Genomic DNA, 23623 nt, shown 5'->3' with positions numbered 1-23623 from the left:
CAGAACAGTTCCCTGCACATTGTAAGCCCTCAACAAACATTAGGTACTCTATTAGGGAGCTTACAAATTAGCAAAAAATTAAAATAAAATTGGGGAAGTCCTATTTGAGAGGAAGGACAAGGTATCATAACAAGGACAAACAAGGTAACTCCATTATTAGGAAAGGTTTCCTAGAAGAAAGACATTAAAGCTGAGCCCTAAAATATAAGTAGGAATCAGCTTGGTGATAGAAGAAAGGTCAAGGCAAGGGGAGATACATGTGGAAAAGCCTAGGAATGCATTAGCATGGTAGCTTCAAAATAATTTAAAGAAATTCAGTAGAGCTGCAAAATGAGAGATGAAGCTAAAGAAGTGAAATAGGATCCAGGGTCAAAAGATTATTTAAGAAATTCTCAACTTCACACCAAGAGTAATAAAGAGAAATGTTGGAATTTTAAAAAGAAAGGCAATCTTTCTAGATTTAGGTCTGATAATATGTAGCTGCAGAGTAAGACTGCATTGGACGACAAAAGGAAGGACAGGAGTATTTTGTGTCTTACAGTCATGACTGCTCTGCCATTCTTCAAAGACAAGATAAATATCATAATTTTTGTAAAATATTTGAGTTCTCATTTCTTCCTTGTAAATTCAAATAGCACTGTTCCAAAAATCTGACAATGTGCCTTTAATTTATAACCTCAACCCAGGTTAGTGCCTGAGAGGAGGAAGGTAAAGAGAAGGATTAGTCATCTGTCGTTCCAAGCATAGCTCCAGGAAAGAGTCTCACAGGATACAAAGGTGTTGCAGGTGACATTTTCAGAAATCAGACTCTGAGGTTGAGTTTAGTATGTCATGGGACTAAGGAATATCCACAGGGCTGACATCAATGGGAGAGAAAGAATATAAAAGTGGGGAGATAATTTAGGCAACATCACCAGCCAAACCCAAAGGAAGCTTTGGAGCTAGAATAGCCTTTAAGATGGCAAGGCCTTTATACCTCACATTAATCAGCTATTGACTTCCCATATGGCTGTCTGAACATGAGCAATCTCTGAAAGTGCTGACAGTTAGAAGTGATCTGGTGATAGATCCTTCAGTAGCTGAGGCCAATTCCTCACTGAAGAGGAATCCAGGTGATTATCACAGTGTCCACCATACTGGGGTGAGATAGCTTGGATTGCTCACCCAAGAAACCTGACCAAACTCATCAAAATCCTCAGCAGACTTTATACATGATTGTTTACTCATACTTCCTGGGAAGTCTGACCTTCTCACAAGTATAAGGATGAATTTTCAGTATAGACAGACAAAGGGAAAGGAGGATGATAGAGGAGGATGTATCAATGGAAGTAGAGGAGGAGGAAGAAGAAAAGGAAAAGGAGAAGGAGAATAATAAGAAGTTCAAACTAGTTAGAAAATTTTAAGGGAACATACATAGGCATATATTTTAGACAGGCAGCTGAGGACTATAATCATCAACTAACTACAGCTACATGATGCTGTGAATTCCTGGAACACTTAAATATTGAACTTTACTTGAGCCCAGAGTTCCACTGGACCATAAAACAACCATTTTATCTGATATTCCATTTTTTGAGGCTCCTATAAAGTACAGTTGGCCTAGTAAATGGTGTTCTTGAAATGTGAAGCAGATATTAACTATAAATCAATAGTTGACTACACAATCTCCTTTGTATCAATGGCTCAAACTTTAATAAAAGAAATCTACTCTATTCTTAGTTTATTATACCTTTGAAATTACATCGATGAAATATTTGAGGCCATCTCTTAACCCACTTTGCTACTTTGCAAGGGTCCTGGTACTCTTTAAGAGAAGAATGAGAAACTCAAGCTCTACCAAGGACTATCGCAACAAAATTGCTGTGCTCTTGTGAGACCATTCATCCCCAAAGTCTGAGATCAAGTCAGAGGGAGCATAATATCTAATACACATTCAAGAGAACACTTACCAGGGAACCATACTTTCCGGCCCACTTGGGGCAATTCAAATATTTTCAATATTTAGGTGGTCTTTTGATTTTTCATGATCCTGACATACCAAAAATTTACTCATATGAGTGCCTTCTTTTTGTGAGCCTAGAACTACTATAGCATTTTCACATCTTAGGAAGCTCCAATAAATGTATATTTGAGAGTTTTGAGTTTAAATGCCTGTGCTAGATTCTCTTTCCTCTATGGTACTAGGTTGGAGTTGGAAAAAAGAGGAACCACACAAAATTTGAAAGATAAAAGTGAAGCAGAAGCCTGGCACAGGGGCAAATACCTGTAATCCCAGTGACTTGGGAGGCTGAAGCAGGAGAATCATCACAAGTTCAAGGCCAGCCTCAGCAATTGAGTGAGACCTTGTCTCAAAATTAAAAAAATAAAACAGACTGGGAATGTAGCTTAGTGGTAAAGCATCCCCAGTGCTAAAAAAATAAAAAGTTAAACAAAAGTGGCTGCTGTCAAAAAGTCAATGTAGTCAGACATAGTGAAAAACAGCATAGAATGTTAGCAGATCTCAGTTTGTCCTCCCTTTCTTCCTCCGAATTCAGCATAGCTTCCTAGTTACTGGCCCTGCTGGACAAGAGTGACTCCAGACCCTTCACCAGGTACTCAACTGTGGACCCACAGAGGTGGTAGCTATATGAAGACAATAACCTTATAAAGGTTTCCATAGATCTCACCACACATTCCCCCTTTGCTATTGTTGCATGTTAGCAGTCTGAAGTCCTTGGTTTCTTGGTATCTGCTACAAGCAGTCTTGTCCATCATGTGGTTATTTAGAGAATAATGGTTGATGATGATTTTTCTGAAACTCTGATTCTCTTCTCCTAGACCTTCTTTTCCACTGTGGCTTTCACATTTAGTAAATCTCTTATTCTGATAATGTTTACAGTGGTTCTGCTATCCTGATAAATTCTTTTTTAAAAAATATTTATTTTTTAGTTTTCGGCGGACACAATATTTTTGTTTGTATGTGGTGCTGAGGATCGAACCCGGGCCTCACACATGCCAGGCAAGCACGCTACCGCTTGAGCCACATCCCCAGCCCCCTAATGAATTCTTGAATGATACCCTTTTCAAGTGAGTAAGTTAGATAAGCCAGAAATCATTGGTCCACAAATGGTACTGATTCAACAATGGAAAGAGTTTCTTACCTCAACTTTAATCATAATATTCCATCCATTCATCTCCTCTTCTCATGATAAACAGAAACCTCCATCATCTGTATGGAGGAATCCCTGCCATAAGGGTACTTCAGGTCAAGATAAACTTGGTCAGCACACTTATTTCTAAGAAAGTTGTCTATGGCAATAATTAATTGCACTATATGAGACCAAATATGTTCACTGTAAAAACTGTTTTTAAAATCTGGATATATTAATTTAAGAGGCTTTAGAACTCTCTTATGACCTGATGTTCTTGACAAGGAAGAGCACAATCACAAGAGAACTACGTACATTTCAGATGCAGTGTGTCATATTTTCTGAGGAGTAAATTTCACATCATGTATGCAGCAGGCATACATACAAAGAAGGAGGAATCTATGAATTTATTAATTAGCAAGGTTTTTTATGCATGAGAGTCTTTGTACTCAAAGACTGACATGACCTTAAAACCACAGGTAGAAGTGAAAAAACTTCATCATGGGCACCAAGAGGCAAACACCTGGAATGGGCAGCGTTTGAGGGAGCTCCAGAATGACTGGTAGGATCCCTGAAAAATCCAAGTATTGTTTCACTAGAAATGAAACCCTGACATATGTATTTCATGTCAGAACACTGACCTGGCCTGTTACTAAGACTCATTCAATCCTCTGAACATAACCCTAAAGGATGTCTGGCAATTCTTTTTCTGATAAAACTTTATAATCCTGCCAGGCACAATGGCACTCACTTGTAATCCCAGCAGTTCCGGCAACTGAGGCAGGAGGATCCAGAGTTCAAAGTCTGCTTCAGAAAAAGCAAGGAACTAGGCAACTCAGTGAGACCTTGTCTCTAAATAAAATACAAAAACAGGGCAAGGAATGTGGCTTAGTGGTCAAGTGCTCCTGAGTTCAACCTGGTACCCAGCTCCCCCGGAGAAAAAACAATTTTTATGATACTAGTATTGCTTAAAGGATTTGCATCTAGAACCAAAGCAGGCCCTAGGAAAAATTATACTTTGATTTCTCAGTGCTTGTTAAGAAGCTCTTACCATGGTTTGTCCTAGTTGTTCCTCTTCATAAAGATTTAGCATAATCCTTCAAGCTTTCCCCAAAATGTGGCACAAAGTATCCTTTATTCTGTATCATATTTTTCAGGTCCTGCTGCCTTGCTAATTAGGGAAGTTTTCCTTCTCTACAAATAACCTGAAAACTTAGAATGAAACCATGTCTTACAACTAATTATTCCTATGATTCAAGATTACATCCCTCAAATCCTTCCCTATCTGAATGCATCACTTTCTTACTCATGAGTTTTTAAAGGAATGATCAGCCAAATACAGAAAGACAATTTTCACGACTACATATCAGATAAACAAATGACTAAGTCACTCATCAAAACAGAGAAGTTGACCTTTAACAACTTTTAAATATCCCTTTTACAGAAAATATGAATTCATTCCCATTGCTTTCCTTCATGCCTAGTATATGGGTCTTTTGCCACAGGTCAATTCCTGGGAGAACCAAAACAACCCAAAGGAGTTATGGATACTGCCTGATATAAGGCTTCTGCAATTTTCATATCCACTTCACCTAAGCCCTGCAGCACATAAGTCTTCAATTTCCTTCTATGTATGGGTTGCCAATTTTTATGTATAAATTCCCTGGTCAAATCCTTTCATTACCTCCCAATGTCTTCTCAAAGTAATGAACTATGCCTTTCACCATGCTTCCACTGTATGACAACTTGTATGGCTATCTATCCTTCTACTTCACTATCATCACTCTCTTCCATTTCCTTCCTTCTTTCAGGTGTGGACCCTCTCCTCTGTCTTCCAAACTTTAGTGAAGAGCCAACACAGTAACCAAGACTTATCCAGAAATTTCTCCTATATCCTTGGAAACTTCTCTGAGCTCTCCCTTTACTCCCTTACTTTAACTGAAATCTGGCTATCCCTTGAAGAATCTACTTCCTCTAAGTCCCCTCTGAAGTATATGTTTGTTGGCAGACAAAGAAGGACATTCTTGTCTGATTCCATTTTGTTAGTAAAGTAGGGGAGAGGGCTGTTAGAGAGATGAATAAAGGGTTATCTTCCATTTTTACTTCATCAGCAAGCCGAATACTCAGACTTCAAAATTTATCTTGAATTATCTTGAATTTAGCTACTTCTAGTTACCTCCTTTGTTAATAGAGTGATCTAAGTCAATAGTGTATATTTCCTGGATCTATCAAATCAGTCTCATGACTGGTCTCCATTCATCCTTTTGATTTATTCCACATAAGCAACCAGGATGATCATTTCAAAACACAAATCACAGCACTTTCTGGCTTAATACACTTCAATAGTCTTCTATCTTTCTTTAGATAAAGACAAAAATCCTTACAAAGGTCCTTTAGGATTAGCCATTACCTGTTTCTTAGACTCATCTGGCAACATACCTTCCATACTCTGACACAAGGGCAACAATGGTATTTTTTCAACTCCTCCAAGCTTTCACAAGTTCCTTTAATCACAGGGACTTAGAGTAGTTATACTTCATCCTTTCCTTACCTACTTTACTCATACTTTCTCTTAAGATCTTAGTTTAACTATAATCTGTTAGAAAAGCAGTATTATACTCTCTTATAGAACCATAGACTTCTTCCTTATAGCATTTAGTATAGTTATAATTTTTTATTAATTATATTTATATTAGCATATTCACATTTAGTTATATGACATAGACATTATTATATTAATTATAGCATTAATTTCCCTTTAAAAACATTTAGATTAATAATATGTGAATATATTATACATTAATGTATAAAGTCTCTGTCTCACTTAGCTTGTAAGCTCAATAGTAGTAGGGAAAATGCTTGTTTTTGCTTATCATCATGTCTCCAAATTCTAGTTCAGTACCTAACATATACATGGCAGAGGCTCAATAAGTATCTGTTAAGTAAATAAAACTTCAAGTGGATAGTCTTGATAGTCATGAACATTAAAAGAAATAATACAGAGAATAGACTCTGTGGGTCACCTCACAATAGATATATATGACTTATTAGTAGTCCTTGACCTATACAATAACAAGTTTCCTGACCCATAAAGTGGGGGCTTCCCACTTTAGGGTTTACCACCCATGCATCTTAAATTCAATTTAACTGATCCTTGGCACATAGTCCTAGAACATCACTCTAATGTCTTTGCAACTTATTTTATCTGCCAGAGACACAAAATCAAAATACACAGTAGGGAATGATCTAGATTTTGCTATTGTTATAGCTAGTCCTGGCACTTCATTTGGTGAGAACAGTATTAGTGGAGAAAAACCATATGAATAACCACTGATGTGACTCCCTTATGTAAGGTTTTGGTTGAAGCAGTGGTTCACGACCAGATATGGGAGTTGGATCTCTGCAGAATGATAAAAGTAGTGTGAAGTGGGAATGATCATTGGTACAGTTTTTGTTGTTGTTGTTGTTGTTGTTGTTGTTGTTGTTTCTTTTCTTTTTTATTTTTTTTTTGAGCAAATCAAGAATCAAAAACAGAAAACCAAATATCAAGGTTTAGTACAGAGTACAGGAGCAGAACTATAAATTGGGAATGCAGCCAGAGTCAAAAGCCAAACGGAGTAAATGAGTATATGAGAAAATCTGGAACCAAAGAGGCATGTACACAGTAATTATAATGAACAGATCAGGGCAGGCCTGAGACCATGGCCTGGTTTGGCTAGTTTAAAGAATGGTGTTAGATTAGAGCCTCCTATCCAAAAGAATTGATAAGTTCTAGGGCAAGCCCTGGGAAACTCTTTCCTTCGTTGAAAGGTAAGCTCAGATGATTGTGTGAAAGCTGGAGGAACTCCACTCTAATCAGTTCTCTATGACTTGGGATCCCTCTCATATTCACCATATGACCCACATGAAATAACAGGGAGTTCAGGCAATCCTGGTGATACCTAGATTGCTAAACTCTCTAAACTCATTGCCATCTTGCTCCTTTTACTCATTGCATTCCTATGTTGACACAACTTATGACTTCTGATTTTTCTTCTGGAATCTGACAATAATTCAGTTTCTTCCACTTGATCTCCAGTTTTTTTCCTTGGGCAATTATTTGTACATAATTTTTTCTTTCTTTTGCTTCTAGCTGCTCCAGATAATTAACTAACCTACTTGTTAAGTTACCTCTGGGGTCTGGGGACCCTTGAAACTTGAGTGGCTACCCAACCTGTCCTAAACCTTCCCACTTTCAGAGTAGCAAGTACAGGATCTATAGAAGATACAACTGAAAATACATTTAGTTATTATCTTTTAAAAATTGGCCATTCCACCAGATGTAGTAGTGGTGCTTACCTGTAATCCCAGAAGCTCTGGAGGCTGAGGCAGAAAGATCACAAGTTCAAAAGCAGCCTTAGCAATTTAGTGAGGCCCTCAGCAACATAGCGAGACCCTGTTTCAAAATAAAAAATAAAAAGGGCTGGGAATGTGGATCAGTGCAAAAGCATGCTCCTGCCCCTGGGTTCAATTGCTAGTACCAAAAAAAAAAAAAAAAAAAATGAAGAAGAAGAAAAGAAAAAAACCTGACCGTTTCTTATTGTTTTTCTGTTTGTCTCTCTTACTAAATAAACCTTAAGTTTCTTAATAAATGTATTGATTCTATATTACCTCTCTAATGCTTATAATACTGAATGCCTAATCAACACTGAATTTGCAAATAATAACAAATTGTAAATGAGGGATGTGTGTATGGCAATGTTTATCTTAAGTCCAAGGACCCTACAAAGTTTAATGCTATGGGATCCTGTCCAATATGTTTACAATAAAATTTAATAAAATGCTACATAGTCTTAATAGGAAAGACATTTTTCAAAATGATGTTCTAATTCATTTTGAAGAGTATGTATTGTGTCATCTCATAGAAAATTACAATTAGAAAGATCTTCAGAAAATAACATTACACCCTGTTGAAGCAAAGAATGTCTCTTAATGTTAGTGTTCATTTCCAAGCCTATGGATACAATCATAAAAAATATAATTCTATGATTTCAATATGTTTTGAATTTATTTCCCAAGTCTTCATGTGTTGGAAGCCTGATTCTTAGTGTGATGACATTGGGAGGTAGGACTTTTAAGAGGTGGGACCTAGTGAGACATTCACAGGTCAGTAGGGGCCTTGCCCTTACAAGAATTGTAGGATCTCAGAGTCTTTCTGGATTCCTGTTTTGTGTGTGATGTGATCTCTTGTCCCCACACATGCTTCTACCGTGATACAATCTGCTGTGAAGTAAGGCAGCCATGGAGGCCTTCATCAGAAGCCAAAATGCCTCTGATAGACCTGCCAGATCTTGAACTTTCAGCTCCTAAAACTGTGAGCTAAGTAAACCTACTTTTTTTGTAAAATTAGCCTGCTTCAGGCATTTCAATATCATAACCAAAAACTGACTAGTAGAGCAATTTATGGAGGGAGGCCAAGGATTTTTTTCCCAGTGAAAATGATGTTGAAGGCAAATTCTGAACAATAGGTATGAGTAATATGTGAAAGAGGGAGCACAAAGTATGGGGTAAAACCTAGGGTAGGACAGGGAGAAGTGTTTACAGAGTTTGGGCATCTGAAGGAAGCCTTGAGTAACCAAAATAAAGGAATTATGGCATTAAGATGAACAAGTGGTCAGTAAGTTTTGAAGACCTTACTAAATATTATAAACTTTATATTAAGAACAGTGAAAACACATTGACAAGTTTAATGAGAAGCATTATATAAAAAGAATTGTGTTCAGCTGGGTTCGGTCCTCAGCACCACATAAAAACAAAAACAAATAAAAATAAAGGTATTTGTCCAACTACGGCTAAAAAAAAAAAAAAAAAGAGCTGCGTTCTTTAAAAAGTCACTTGGGACTTTTGTCCCTTGTCAAATGAGTAACTAAAAATGGGATTTATCTTTCTGACTGAAACAATTAGGAAAAAAATGGATGAATTTATAAAACAATAACTTCCAAAACATTGAATATCAGCAATGAAGAGCAATGGTCCCTGTCACTGGAAGTTACTGATTGAACTTTGTCCCCTACCAGATATGATAAATTGCTCAAAATCAGTATTCTTTGAAATCTCTCTTAGGCTGTGAGCTTTCTGATATTCCATTAGGACAAAATATGTCTGTACACATGTAAGTGCAGGTGCTGTTTCAGAGAATGGGCGCCGGGTGGAGATTCTCAGTGAAGGAAATGAACTCCGTAGTTGAGAATAAAACAAATGAGATGAGATATATCATAACCCCAAAAAATTGTTTGGAAGAAATTTCTAGGCTACAGTGTAGGAAAAGAAAACCCAGCTTTGAGTTGAGGAGAAGTAGGTGGGAATCTGAAGAAGTCAAAGAGGCTAGAGTTGGCAGTGCAGAGTCCCAGAAAAAAGGAAAACTGCAGAGAAAAAACTACAGAAATCTCTATGAGTGCTTCTTGAATGGTCATTTGAGTACTGATGAGACTACACACGTGAGGAAATTATCCAGAAATGGGGAAGAAGGATTAGAAGAAATAGAACATGTGGATCACAAACAAGGCCAGGAATAGCACCTGTTCTCAACAGAGTAGGAAATCTCAGTTTAAAAGATATGAAACAGGATATTTTAAAACATCTTGCCTCACTGGAAAGATTTAACCCTAGAATGAATATTGAGTAACATAAATTAACAAAAAAAATTTCATAGAACTACTGATAAAGAGCAAATATTAAATCAACCACAGGAAAAAATATTTGATGCAATAAAACTAAAGAGTTAATTTCTCATCAGAAGCAATGCAAACAAGAAAGTAGTGGAACAATATTCTAAAAGAACAAAATCCCTATCAATCTAAAATATTTTGCTCAGTGAAAATATCCTTCAGAAATATAGATAAGAGGGAAGGAGTTTTTCAGACACAGAAAAAAGCTGAAAGAATTTATTACCAGTGGTTCTGCACTACAAGAAATGGTAAAGGAAGTCTTTCAAGCTAAACAAAAACAAAACCCCCCAAAACAAACAAACAAACAAATGGAAGCCTAAAGCCACATAAAAGAATAAAGAGCACAGAAATGGTAACACTGTGGGCAAATAGAGAAATGTTTTTTATTTAAATGTCTTTAAAAGATAGTTGGCTCTTTAAAGAAACAATAAATACAGTAATAATAATGCACTGTGGGGTTTTTAAAATATGTAGAAAGTAAAAGTAGGACAAATATGGCAAAAGATAGGGAAAATAGAATTATTCTGCTCTATGGTTCTTATGGTATATATTGAGTAAAATAACACTTAAAGGTAGAAAGTGGTAATGATGTATAAGATAAACCCTAAATCAACAACAAAATTTTATAACTTTTAAAAATACCTTTATCTTATTTATGTATTTATTTATTTTTATGTGATGCTAAGGATTGAATCCAGTGCCTCACACATGCTGGGAAAGCATTCTATCACTGAGCCACAAACCTAGCTCTTATAAGCTTTTATTGTGAGTTATAAAGAATTATCACTAATATAGGGGTAAAAATTGGGAGTTCATAACCTACTTCAATCTAATGTATGAAATATGATATGTCAAGAGCTTTGTAATGTTGTGAACAACCAATAAAAAAAAGAAAAAAATAGAAGCATATAAGAATATAATTTTGTACTAAACCCTTAACAACTGTCTTTCAATGTTTGATAAACATTGTAATGAATCTTGCAGATGTATATTCATGTTAATTATTAATCATTAAATTGTCTAAATGTGAATAATTTAAATGAACTTCAATAAACAAATGGTTATTAAGTTTAAAAAAAAAAGAATTATCACTAGTAATCTAACAAAGAAAATAAAGTGGAATAAAAAATTACATAGTTGTTCCAAATGAAAAGGGGAAAAAAGGAAAAGGATAACAAAGAACAAATGGAACAAATAGAAAACAAATATCAAGAGAGAATTAAACCCAAACATATTAATAATCACATTAAATGTAAACAGTCTAAATTCTGTCTTTTAAAACCTAGAGATTAAAAATATGGAATTTTAAAAAGCAAGACACACCCAGCACAGTGATGTATGCTTGTAATCCTAGCAACTCAGGAAGCTAAGGCAGAATGTACACAAGTTTGAGGCCAACCCAGGAAATTTAGAGAGACTCTGTCTTAAAAAACAGAAAGGCTGGGGCAATAGTTCAGTGGTAGAGTGTGCCTGGGTTCAGTCCTCAGTATCAAAAATAAAAAACAAATAAATAAAAAAGCAAGACTCAACTATACCTAACATGTATGTTGAAAGTGAAAGGAGCAGAAAAATATAATATACTGATATTAACTATAAGAAAACTGGAGGGAAAAAACTGGGGAGATTATATTAATATAATATAAAACATATTTCAAATAGTATTATCAGAGATAAAGGACACAAAATGAACAAATTCTTTGAAAAACACAAACTGTCAAGTCTCACTAAAAAAGAAATAGGTAACCTAAATAATTCTTTAGTTATTAAAGAAATTGAATTACATTTAAAAACTTTCTTACAAAGTAAACAGTAGTCACATAAGTATTCACTGATAAATTCCATCAAACATTGAAGCAAGAAACAACACCAATTCAATACAAACTTCCAGAAATTGAGGAGGGAACACTTTCTAACTTGTTCAGTGAGAAAGAATTACTTGGTACCCAAATCAAATCATGATATTATAAGAAGCAAAAATTATAGACCGGCATATTTCATAAACATACAAGGAAAAATTTCTAACAAAAGCTTAGCAAATCAAATATAAAAATATACAAAAGGATAATACATCACCACCAAGTGGGGTTTATTTTAGGAATACAAAGTTGATTTACTATTCAACAGTCAATCACTATAATTCACTGCAATAACAAACTAAGAAAATGTTATGATTATCTTAATACATACAGGTAAATTTTTGAAATTCCTCAATAGAACACCCATAGCACAAGAGTTAATATCTAGAATCAACAAATGGGACTTACTCAAACTAAAAAGTTTTTTCTCAGCAAAAGAAACAATAAGAGAGGTAAATAGGGAGCCTACATCCTGGGAACAAATCTTTACTCCTCACACTTCAGATAGAGCCCTAATATCCAGAGTATACAAAGAACTCAAAAAATTAGACAATAAGATAACAAATAACCCAATCAACAAATGGGCCAAGGACCTGAACAGACACTTCTCAGAGGAGGACATACAATCAATCAACAAGTACATGAAAAAATGCTAACCATATCTAGCAGTCAGAGAAATGCAAATCAAAACCACCCTAAGATACCATCTCACTCCAGTAAGATTGGCAGCCATTATGAAGTCAAACAAGTGCTGGCGAGGATGTGGGGAAAAGGGTACACTTGTACATTGTTGGTGGGACTGCAAATTGGTGCAGCCAATTTGGAAAGCTGTATGGAGATTTCTTGGAAAGCTGGGAATGGAACCACCATTTGACCCAGCTATTCCCCTTCTGGGTCTATTCCCTAAAGACCTAAAAAGAGCATGCTACAGGGACACTGCTACATCGATGTTCATAGCAGCATAATTCACAATAGCAAGACTGTGGAAGCAACCTAGATGCCCTTCAATAGATGAATGGATAAAAAAATGTGGCATTTATACACAATGGAGTATTACTCTGCATTAAAAAATGACAAAATCATAGAATTTGGAGGGAAATGGATGGCATTAGAGCAGATTATGCTAAGTGAAGCTAGCCAATCCCTAAAAAACAAATGCCAAATGTCTTCTTTGATATAAGGAGAGTAACTAAGAACAAAGTAGGGAAGAAGAGCATGAGAAGAAGACTAACATTAAACAGGGATGAGAGGTGGGAGGGAAAGGAAGAGAGAAGGGAAATTGCATGGAAATGGAAGGAGACCCTCAGGGTTATACAAAATTACATACAAGAGGAAGTGAGGGGAAAGGGAAAAATAATACAAGGGAGACATGAGTATGGCAATATGTAAATCAATGGAAGTGTAACTGATGTAATTCTGCAATCTGTATACGGGGTAAAAATGGGAGTTCATAACCCACTTGAATCAAAGTGTGAAATATGATATATCAAGAACTATGTAATGTTTTGAACAACCAACAATAAAAAAAAAGAGAAAAAAAAGAAAATACAAAAACCATACATGTTAGAAACTCATAAACTGAAAGTAGAAGAGAAATTCCTTATTTATTTATTTATTTATTTATTATTTTTTAGCTATAATTGGACACAATACCTTTATTTTATTTATTTATTTTTATGTGGTGCTGAGGATCAAACCCAGGGCCTTGCACATGCTAGGCGAGTGCTGTACCTCTGAGCAACGACTCCAGCCCTTAGAAATTCCTATTTTTAATTCTATAATTTGGAGATCAGAATCTGTATCTCGTTTTCAATTAGTGTTGCTCTAGACTGAAAAGATGTAAGACTTCACTTAGGGTAATTACAGAAGTTCCCTGAATTTCTCATCATGCCTGGAATCAGGAATTTGAATGCTGAGTTTGTCATGGTAAAGCTTCACTTAAGCTTTTTTCTTTCTTTCTCTTTCTTTTCTTTTTCTGATACAGTTAGAAGTGAACAGACCATTCTAGAAACCTCCTATTTCTCTTTCTCATTGTTGCCATGTGGTTTGCTCAAGCCTTCCATTCAGTAGTTACTGTATTCTAAGTGATCAAAGTGATCATTTAAATAACATAGATTTTCTGGGTTAAACCTACTGATGCTAAAAAAGATTTTTGCTTCTATAAGCACAGCCAGGTCAGATAACCAATAATCAGTTCCCATTTTCTTGAGAAAATATTGTCTATAGGCAAATCTGATACCACTCTATTGGTGAGAGGTTATAGAGAATAGAATACAGTCTTGTTCAAACAGAAAGAGGTATATTATAAGACATTGAATAGTTTACAGAATTATTTTGATGAGCAGATGAATTGGATTTTAGATGAGCTCCCAGACTACTCCAAGTCACATCTCAGAATATGGTCACTGGGAGAGCTGCTGTTCCTGCCAAGATCAGGAAGGTAGATGCTAACTTTTTTTATTGCTAAAACATCTAGCTTCAAAACCATCTAGCTCCTTTGTTGTTAGAGCTTTTAGGTGAAAAAATCATACTATGGTAGCTACAATCAGAAAACTTTCTGCCAAATCTTGTTATTTTAAGGTACTTTGTCTTTTAATATGCCTTGTGATTTTTGTTGTTGTTGTTTTTAAGATGGACATGATGCACTGAATAAAAGAAATTGCATTAACATAATGGTAAGACAGGGGAAGGGAAACATTCTACAGTCCTATGATCAATTTTCAGTTTTTCAGTGATGCTGCAGATCTGCATTGTGACTGTCACTAGTTTTTCAGGTTGCTTCCTTATTATTTGGGACAGGATGAGTAAAGGGGTTAGGAATTTAATATTTCCCTTCAGCGCATGGAAGCCCAGAACCACCTGGATATTTTCCATCCCCCAGGTCAGTTAGGCTTTGATAAAACCTCAGCAGGTTAGGCTGTAGGAAGACAGTTTCTCTTGAGGGCAAACCGTGTTAAAAACAGAATGCACTGTTATATTTCAAAATGGTCCCTACCTTGCATACCCTGGCTGGAAGCATGAAGGAATTTTTCTCTAATATTAATGATGATAAGAACCTGATAATGCTCAGGGAAGTTAAATGCACAAAAGTGTAGAACCCACCCATAACTGAATTGCCCTGGAGTTTTCCACTCTCCAGCTTGTCCACATTGATCCTCAAGCAGTTCATCAAATATAGTTCAGGTTTTCCTACCCCAGCACTGGTTCCCACAGAGGTTTCTGCTCCAGTCAAATAATGGTTCTATGTAGCCCTCGGCTTCACTGTTACTTGGTTGCTTATCTGTCTCTCCAATTTGGAGTAAAAAAAAAATTCCCTATGAATTCACTCTTCTGATATTCTAAAAAGAGTTATTGACTTGGTCAGCTTTTTCTTGCTATTAGGATGGAGTAGCAACCTCTAAGTTCTTTCTATGTCAGGCTAGAAATTCTACCTGCTTTTTAAAACTCATCGTTTTATGTGAAAATATCAAAGCTTACTTATACTTTATTTTCTAGAGTGTTTATAAAAAATATTTGCATATTGTAGATTCCAGGAAGTCTCTGAGTGACCTTCTGTATTTCAGGGTATATTATACTAACTATGGCTTGCACATAATGCATTCATGACTATGCATTTTTAAATAAGTTATACCCAGTGCCCTAAACAGTGTAGAGCATACAGTTTGATATTTAATATTTGTGGAACAATCAATAAATACATGAATGAAAGATTTCCTTGGGACACCTTGATTAATCCTGATGTCATCAAATCACTCACCAACTTTCCAATTGACTCAATTTGTCTTGGGAAAGATACAAGCCAGTAATTGTTCTAACTTTTAATATTGTTATTCTAACTTGCTGTAAATCTAAACCCGGAAAATGTTTCTCTTGGTGTTCAAGTTGAAAGTTACAAAATTCAGGAACTTACAGATCTCTGCATAGGAGTTTTATGCAATAACCACTTTGTCTTCTAATCAACAAGGGCAACAATTGCCGAACTAACAAAAATTGGAACACCAAACTTAACCATAGGTAGCTTATTTGTTAATTACAAATACTTAGTGCACATTATTTTATTGTAGATTACTCTAGGACTATTTTATTATCAGATTGGCTTTCTTTGCTATCCAATTTTCCCATTCCTTCATTCCCCTTTTTACCCAACCTAGAAGTACATGCAGAAATATAATGGTGATTTTAATTTTAACCTAAATAAAACTTTAAGCAAAAGAAATTTAACATGAAAATACACTATCCAAACATTTAACTTTTTTGAAATTTTTTATGGAGCAATTCAGTTTTAAAGTGCCTGGCGGTTAATTATACCTTGTGTTAGATTGTCATTTTCCTAGTCCTCAACTTCAGTGTTAACTTAGTTGCCTCTAAGTTGCAGAACAGTGGACTAAGAAAATAATTAATTTTAGAAAACTGTGATCAAAATGTAAAGGGAATCACAAAATCATGTCATATAAAAAGTGAGTGACTAAAAAGAGAAGGATTTTTTTTTAGGGAAAAGCCTAGGGTTTTCGGGGACTAAAATTTAGATGAAGATAAATTCCATATCAACATCTATGCTAAAATCCTTAGCATAGTCCTCAGGCCATGAAAAAATCTTGTCTTCTGTTTACATTTCCACTCCCATCCTACAAATATTTTTTCAGTCACTTTCTGTTTCAGCTCTTTTGACATAGTTTGATGCCTTCTTTAAAAAGATCTTTTGCACATATACACCCCTTGGCTAGGAATATTCTTCTCTACTTTATTTTTTGTCCTAATTACTTCCTACTATAGATCTCTGTTTAAAGAAAGGTTCATTGTTGATATGTCTTTATTTGTTCTCTCAAAGTGTGATTATTTTTCCACTTTCCTTAACCTCAGGGAAAACTCACTTCCCAAAATAAAATTTCCTATTTCTAGTTTCCCTTGTAGCAGTAATTTCATGTATGTGCCTCTCACACTAGACTAGTATTAGTTTCAAAGGACAAGGAAATATGCTTTGTTAAGATGTTCTTACCTAACACAGTGCCTGGCACATAGCATGTATGTAACAAATACAAAATGAATGAATTAAAATTCATCTTTATCTTGGGTTAATTGTAATTTTTCAACTCAAATGTCCAAAATTAAAACACACAAAAAAAATAAGAAAAAAATAAACACATATGACAAAAATAAGACTAAGCATAAGATAATAGAAAGTGGGAGAGATTGAGGAATTGAAGAAAGCCATGCCATGCATAAGGCATTCAAAATTCTTACAACTTTGAAATGTCATGATGACAAAATATAGCATGTGTATATGCCAGATTCGAGTATAGGACAATATTTGTCTGAAATAAATTGATATATTCATTACAAATGACATTATGAATGACATTTAATGCCATAAGAAAATTTAAAAATACATATATATATGTATTTTTAAATTTTATTTATATATATATATATGTAAAGTCTGCTAGTGGCATTCTCATTTTGCTTAGAATATACAGAGAAAGTAGCATAAAGGTTGTGCTATTTTAATGTCTATAGTGGTTCTCCTTGGTTGATGGAATTATGTGTTCTTGTGGGTGTACTTTTTGTATTTTTTAATGTTTTACAATGGAAAATATATTGTTTTTGTATTCAGAAATGAATGATTTTTACAAGGGAGATAAAAGTAATTCAGTTGGCAATGGGAGGGTACAATGGAGAAGAACAGGATCAGAGGCAAGAAATAGATTAGGGTAATAGTATGAGTGAAAGATAGTAAAGGCAAAATTAAGGAGTGGTTATGAGGAAAAAGTAAATAAATACTAGGATGTGGAGCAAACAGGATTTGGTAATATTAGTCTGATTAGGTTGGAGGGAAAAGGTTAAGGAAACATGATATGTGGTAATTTCCCTTGATAGTTCTGGATTTATATTGGCTGGAAATAAAAGTTATGGAATCATTAGACTTAAACATGGTTACTGAAACTGAAACTAAATGAGATTATCCTGGGAGTGTAAAATAAAATAGTGCAAAAGTCTGACTTAGGAAGGAACTCCTGAAGTTTAAGAGCCAGGTAGAAGAAAGACCTATAAGAAAATATGAAGAATTAGATAAATAAAACCATAACTAGGAAAAATGGATTTCAAGTAAGAACTAGTCAGTGATACTAGTAGGAAAAACATCTTGAATGTTTCTGCTTCCTGAATAGGGACCTCAATTACTTCCGGGTCTTTCTCTATACAATCCCTTTGTGGTATCCAGTCAAGCACTACTAGAAATTTGATGCATAAATTTAACTAATTCTGGAGATAGTTGACAGGCCTATTTGGTTTTCACACTCTTATTAATGATACAAGTAGACAACATTAGCTAACTTATTTTTACCACTAATAAAATGAAGGTTTGGCCCTCATTTATGCCCTTATTTCCTGAATTGTTGGAAAACTAGGCAACACAGAGGGGAATTATTTTATTGGGATTCCGTGGGAAACTGCAATAACTGATGTCAAATACTAGAAGGGTCAAGTAAGCTAGGAGCTGAAAAATAAATCTGGCAATTTAGTAATCAACAAAACTCTGTCATATTAAGTCAATTTCTCTAAAGAAGGTATTTGACTAGATATCCATGGTGGAGTGCTACAGTTAGGATAAAGTCTGAGAATCCTAACCAAGTTTCATATGTCAGAGGCTTGGTCCTCATTGCAGTGGTTTAAACCTTTAGAAGGTGGGGCTTAGTGGGAGTTCCTTTGCAGAGATTTCTCATCTTTATGGCATTGCTGAAGAGGCACCTGGTCTGCTTGCTCTCTAGGTGCTTGTGACTTATCTTTCAAACTATTCTCTCAAAGTATAATTGTTTCCCTCTGTTTTTACCTCAGAACTTGGGAATATTGATGTGTTCTCAAGTGATGAGTTCTTAATTTTGTGAATATCCTCTGCTGTGGCATGTTATTGGTAAGCAATTGGCTGCTTATCATGAAACAAATTTACATGCCTCTTACAGAATTTTGCATCCCCTTTTACATATTGTAATCCAAGAAGATTCAGGAGTGGGAGTGGTTCTGCTTTAACACATTATTCTCTCATTTCTACTTAATGGTAGGTGTCTATGTTATATAATCTCCACAAGCCAGGAGCTTCATTTTTGAATTTCCAAGTCTTCTTGGCAGTATCTATTCCTTACATCCTGAGGTTTTAACTCTGAGAGCAAGGAAATATGTCTCAGATCCTGGATTCTTGTCCCTTTTGTAATATCGTTGAGACTGCCTGCTTTGCTGAAATAATCTAATTTTTAGACAGGCTCACTTCTACGTCATGGCCAAAAGTCAGAGGCAGTTTGAGTTTTTACTTTATTCTAGTTAGGTGCTTCTTTGTCAACGTTGTTGGCCAAAATGGTGATACTGATTAACTTTGTTTTATTAATCTGCCCATTCCTGGCCTAATCACTATGACTGAAGAATAGGGTATTTGGCCAGCCTGAATTATGGGCCTACCCATGTGGTACGGAAATTAGGATTAGGCAATGGATAAATGCTCCTGGGGAAAGAGGGACAGGTCTGTTAGAATAAAAACTCAAATGCTAATGGTTCAGCCACAAAGGAATATATATAAATTGATATACAATGAGCATTTCTATAGCAAGAAGATATCCTCCATGTGGAAATTCTAGAAATCAGTCTTTTAAATGAATTAATTATTTTTTAGGAAACCAGTCTTTCATCTTGTGGCTTGACTATCTTTGACACATGGCTTCCAATGCAAATGTATTCACTTGCCTCAAATTGGAGGGGTGAGGGGAGATGCTGAAAAACTGTTCATGTGATGTTTTCATGGGCCAGCAATGAAATAGGAACTCATTACTTCTGCTTACATTCCACTGGTTGGAACCTAATTGGCTCACCTAATCCAGACATACTCCTACTTTTAAGAGAGGCTGGGAAATATAATTATGTGCTCAGAAGAATCTAGTATCTGTAAGACTCAATTGTTATGAACTAAATGTGTATTGTACCTTTTTTTCAACACAAAGAACATATTCCTGTAGAGAGAAAATCCTAAAGTTCTCTCCCATCATTGGATCAGGCTCAAAGTCTGATTTTCAAATAATGTGCAGCTCCATTCATTAAGCATAGATGTGATCTATGAACTAAAAATACAAATTATTTTGGCAAACCCAATGACAGGGGTAGATCAGGGAAGGGTAATTATAATATGTTCCCTCATTTGGAAAAGAGAAACATACGAGACCTTGTGCAATACTGATGCACAATAATAGTGAAATACTAAATAAGCATTTTATAATACATGTCTTCTGAGAGTGGAGTCAGTTTTGGTGTGATCCCAACTCTATTCTTGGGGAAGAATGCTCTTGTCTATTATTTTTCAGGGCCTGATACCAACCTCTGAAATATCTTCTTTGTCCATTATTCCCCAGAGTCACATCCTCTAGGGTATTGTGGAGCTAGCTGTTGAGCTCTTACATTCTACTTCCCACTTATGGGGTTAAACAGTTGCCCCACTGTTTTAACACTTGAACAATTATGTATGAGCCAGTTTCACAGTTTATTTAGTAATAAAATTCTTTCAAAAATGGGGTTTTTGGGCTGGGGTTGTGGCTCAGGAGTAGAACACTTGCCTAGCATGTAGGAGGTGCTGGGTTTGATCCTTAGCACCACATAAAAATAAATTAAAAAAACGCATTGTGTCCAACTACAACTAAAAAATTTTTTTTAAATGGGGCTTCTGGTTTATTTTCTTCAGGTAAATACTATAAAGTTCTTTCTTATATAATTCTCAAGCCTGATTTACTTCTTTGCTTCCTTACATCATGCCAGTTTTTCTAGAACTTTACTATAGCTACCTTGAGGTCATTTGACATAAGGGTTTGGATGGGACAACCAAATCCTTGATCTGATCTTTCTTGCAGGACTAAATCGTTAAGGGAATTGTACTATTTCTTTCTTTTCTTTTCTTTTACTGTTTTAGGTGTTTAGGTCTAGAAAGTTTTTCCAATCCTTCCACCCACCTTCATTTCTGCAAATTATTTTTGGAGTTTCACATTACAATAAAACTTTGCTAAATAGAAAAAATGTAAAATCTAACACACACTATTATTTTTAATCTTTTCAACCATTTTCTCTAGACTTATTCTCAACAGATAGGTAATCTGCCTTTTAATTACTCCACATGACAGTTTTGCCAATTACTTTTCATTTCAAATAGGGGTCTTCTTCTAGCCTCTAAATTAATTCCTCTACTGCTTGCTGTATCATTGTTAAGCCAAGGTAATATATTTTATGTTATTGTCTTGGCAGGACTCAAATTCTGGTACCAATTTCTTGATAAGTTATGGTCATTTCAGCTCCTGTAACATATACATTTTCAAATCTCTTTTTTTTTTTCCTTACAGTTAGTCCACAGGGGGTGTTTCTAATTGGGGTTGCTCTTCTAACTCTGGAATACCCAACATATGGTCCTCAGGGTCATCATGCTCACTGACAAGAAGCTGATGGAGAAAGAGGGAGGTCAGGGGGACTTCACTTAATTCTGAAAATGAACATATCATTTCTATTCATATTTCATTAGCTAGAAATCAACCACATGGTCATGATAACAAGGAACTGTAAAATTTAGTTTAGGTGTGTGCCCAGGAAGAAGAAATAAGTCTCAAGAATGTATAGTCAGTTTCTTCCTCAATGTTCTAAAAGGAAAACAAAAAATGCTAGATAACAGAAAGTCACTCCAGGGGCCTCATCCATTGTAATAATTTTGATCTTATTCTACTAGTCCCAACAGGATCATTATTTCCCTACTACACAAAGAACAAAAATTCATTTTCTTCCAGGCTCTAAGCAACTCAGCGAGACCCTGTCTCTAAACAAAATATAAAAAAGGGCTGGGCATGTGGCTCAGTGGTTAAGTGCCTCTGCTTCAATTCCTGATACCAAAAAAAAAAAAAAAAAAAAAAGAAAGAAAGAAAGAAAGAAAAAAAAAGAACTACTTTAAAGAGATCACTTTTGATAGTATAGAAGGTAGGTACAGAAGCTTGAATGCAGAGGGCTGATGAGCCAATTTCAGATAACAAGACACTGGAAATAGAATACTTTTTAAAGAAAGTTTTATTATGAAGGAAATACAATGAAAATTACATAAGGATAAGGAATCAGCATTTGTGGTGAACTGAAGACAGAAATAGAAATGGAAGTTGGGGGCATGGTGGCACACATCTGTAATCTCAGCTATCTGGGAGCCTGAGGCAGGAGGATCACAAGTTCAAGGCCAGCTTGGGCAACTTAGTGAGATACTGTCTCAATAAAATGACTAGAGATGCAGCTCAGTGGTAGAGTGCTTGCCTACTATCCTTGATGCCCTGGATTTAATCCTCAGCACTGCATAAACAAACAAACAAATAGATCAGAAAGACAGAAACTGGAACTAGAATATGGATGGAGAGTTAATCTTGCATAAGAAAAATAAGTTTCTCATATCTCTGATACTGGTGAAAAGATCAGGAAATTTCGAGCATTTGGAAAACTGAAGGAATCTGTGCTTAATTGCCTCAATCTTTCTGTGAAGTGTGATGTCCTGTAATGAAATTTGTTTGGGATTAAGACTGCAAAGAAGTATTCAAGAGGAAAGGAGACAAAGGTGCTGAAGGAAAAATAAAATGGAAAGGATCAACCTGAAATTACAGACCCTAAATATGTAGTGGTAAGATACCCAATGTAGTTTTCTGTTCTACACTGGAACTCACAAAACACTGCAGAGAGGAATAGGCAGATGGTGAGCACTTTGTACACATACTTATTATAGCACTTATTATACTGTAAAGCCCCTGGAAAGAGACTTTGATTTCACGAGTAACGCACACAGTAGGCACATGATGAATTTCTGCTTGAATGAATTGATTTAGTCATCGCCAATTCTGCTGTGGTACTCTGTAAAGTACTGGCAACTGCCCACATTTCATATGGCATGCTAGTGCTAAAAAGAAAAATGCTATGAAAAAAAAATTCAGGCACGCTTGGCTAAACTTAGCAGTCTTAAAATGGCAACTATGTCAGTTGAGACACACTTTTTATCTTGTGCCAGTACGTCTGTCTTTGATGTTTGCTTCATTTTCCTTATGCCACTATACTCGTACTAGAACAGAAATGGATAATTCTGAGTTCAATAAGCTACACTATCATTTCAAAACTTCTGCAAGTTCTCCAGACACTTAAAAATGATCTCAGAATCCCGACAGTAATATTCTTTCAAAGAAATATATGGAGACAAACATGATTACTTATGACGCTCGCTTCACAGATAAAAGTTGTGCTGGTTAGAAGTGGAACAGCTAGATTAGAGACAATCGTCTGCAAACTCCGGCACAGATCCCACATCTTTTCTCCTCTTTGAGTTGTAATGATCTTACACATCGCCTAATCTACTTTTTTTCACATTACACATGTGTAATACTCAGGTCCAGGAAGTCTCTGATCCAAGACTTCAACTTAGGCAAGAGAGGCTCTTTTTCTTACTCAAAGCCTCCTCTCAAGATCCAGAACCCTAATTCAGGATTTGGCGGCGGAAAAAAAAAAATGGCCAGACTAAAACTCCACACAACAGGTCCAGAACGCGGCCCCACCTCCCGGATCTGGCGGACCCCGCTGACTGTTAACAAAGTGTGGGTACCGCGCTTCCGCACTCGGCTCGCATTCTGGAGGCCCGCCCTCACGCCCCGCAACTGCGCGCCCGCGCGGTCCGGGTCCGGCCCTCGAAATCTCCCTTTCGATTTTTGGCCACCCGCGCGCCACCGCTCAGGCGACGGCTGATGGCGTCACTTGCGCTTCCGCCTGCGGCTGCGTTCTAATCACTAGCCAGGAAGGAAGAAGGGAGGGCTGTGTGTGGGGGAAGTAGCGGGGAAAGAGAAGAAATCCCGGCGCTCGTGGGCACTCAGGCGGAAACCGCGACCTCTGCTTTGCCTTGCCGTTCCCA

At 36.0% G+C, this 23623-nt stretch overlaps 1 long non-coding RNA gene across 1 annotated transcript; it reads right to left on the bottom strand.

The window, feature by feature from the left end:
• Window positions 1-3873: 3873 nt before the first annotated feature.
• LOC144366711 (uncharacterized) lies at window positions 3874-23475 on the bottom strand. Its single transcript, XR_013425816.1, has 3 exons — window positions 23274-23475; window positions 7467-7563; window positions 3874-3980 (listed from the first exon to the last, which is right to left on the bottom strand). It is a non-coding gene; the product is annotated as an uncharacterized LOC144366711 (long non-coding RNA).
• Window positions 23476-23623: the final 148 nt, after the last annotated feature.

Source organism: Ictidomys tridecemlineatus, chromosome 9, assembly GCF_052094955.1.
Source record: "Ictidomys tridecemlineatus isolate mIctTri1 chromosome 9, mIctTri1.hap1, whole genome shotgun sequence".
Classification (NCBI taxonomy): domain Eukaryota; kingdom Metazoa; phylum Chordata; class Mammalia; order Rodentia; family Sciuridae; genus Ictidomys; species Ictidomys tridecemlineatus.
The sequence above is the reverse complement of the archived record's forward strand: the minus strand, read 5'-3'. Positions and strand labels throughout refer to the sequence as shown.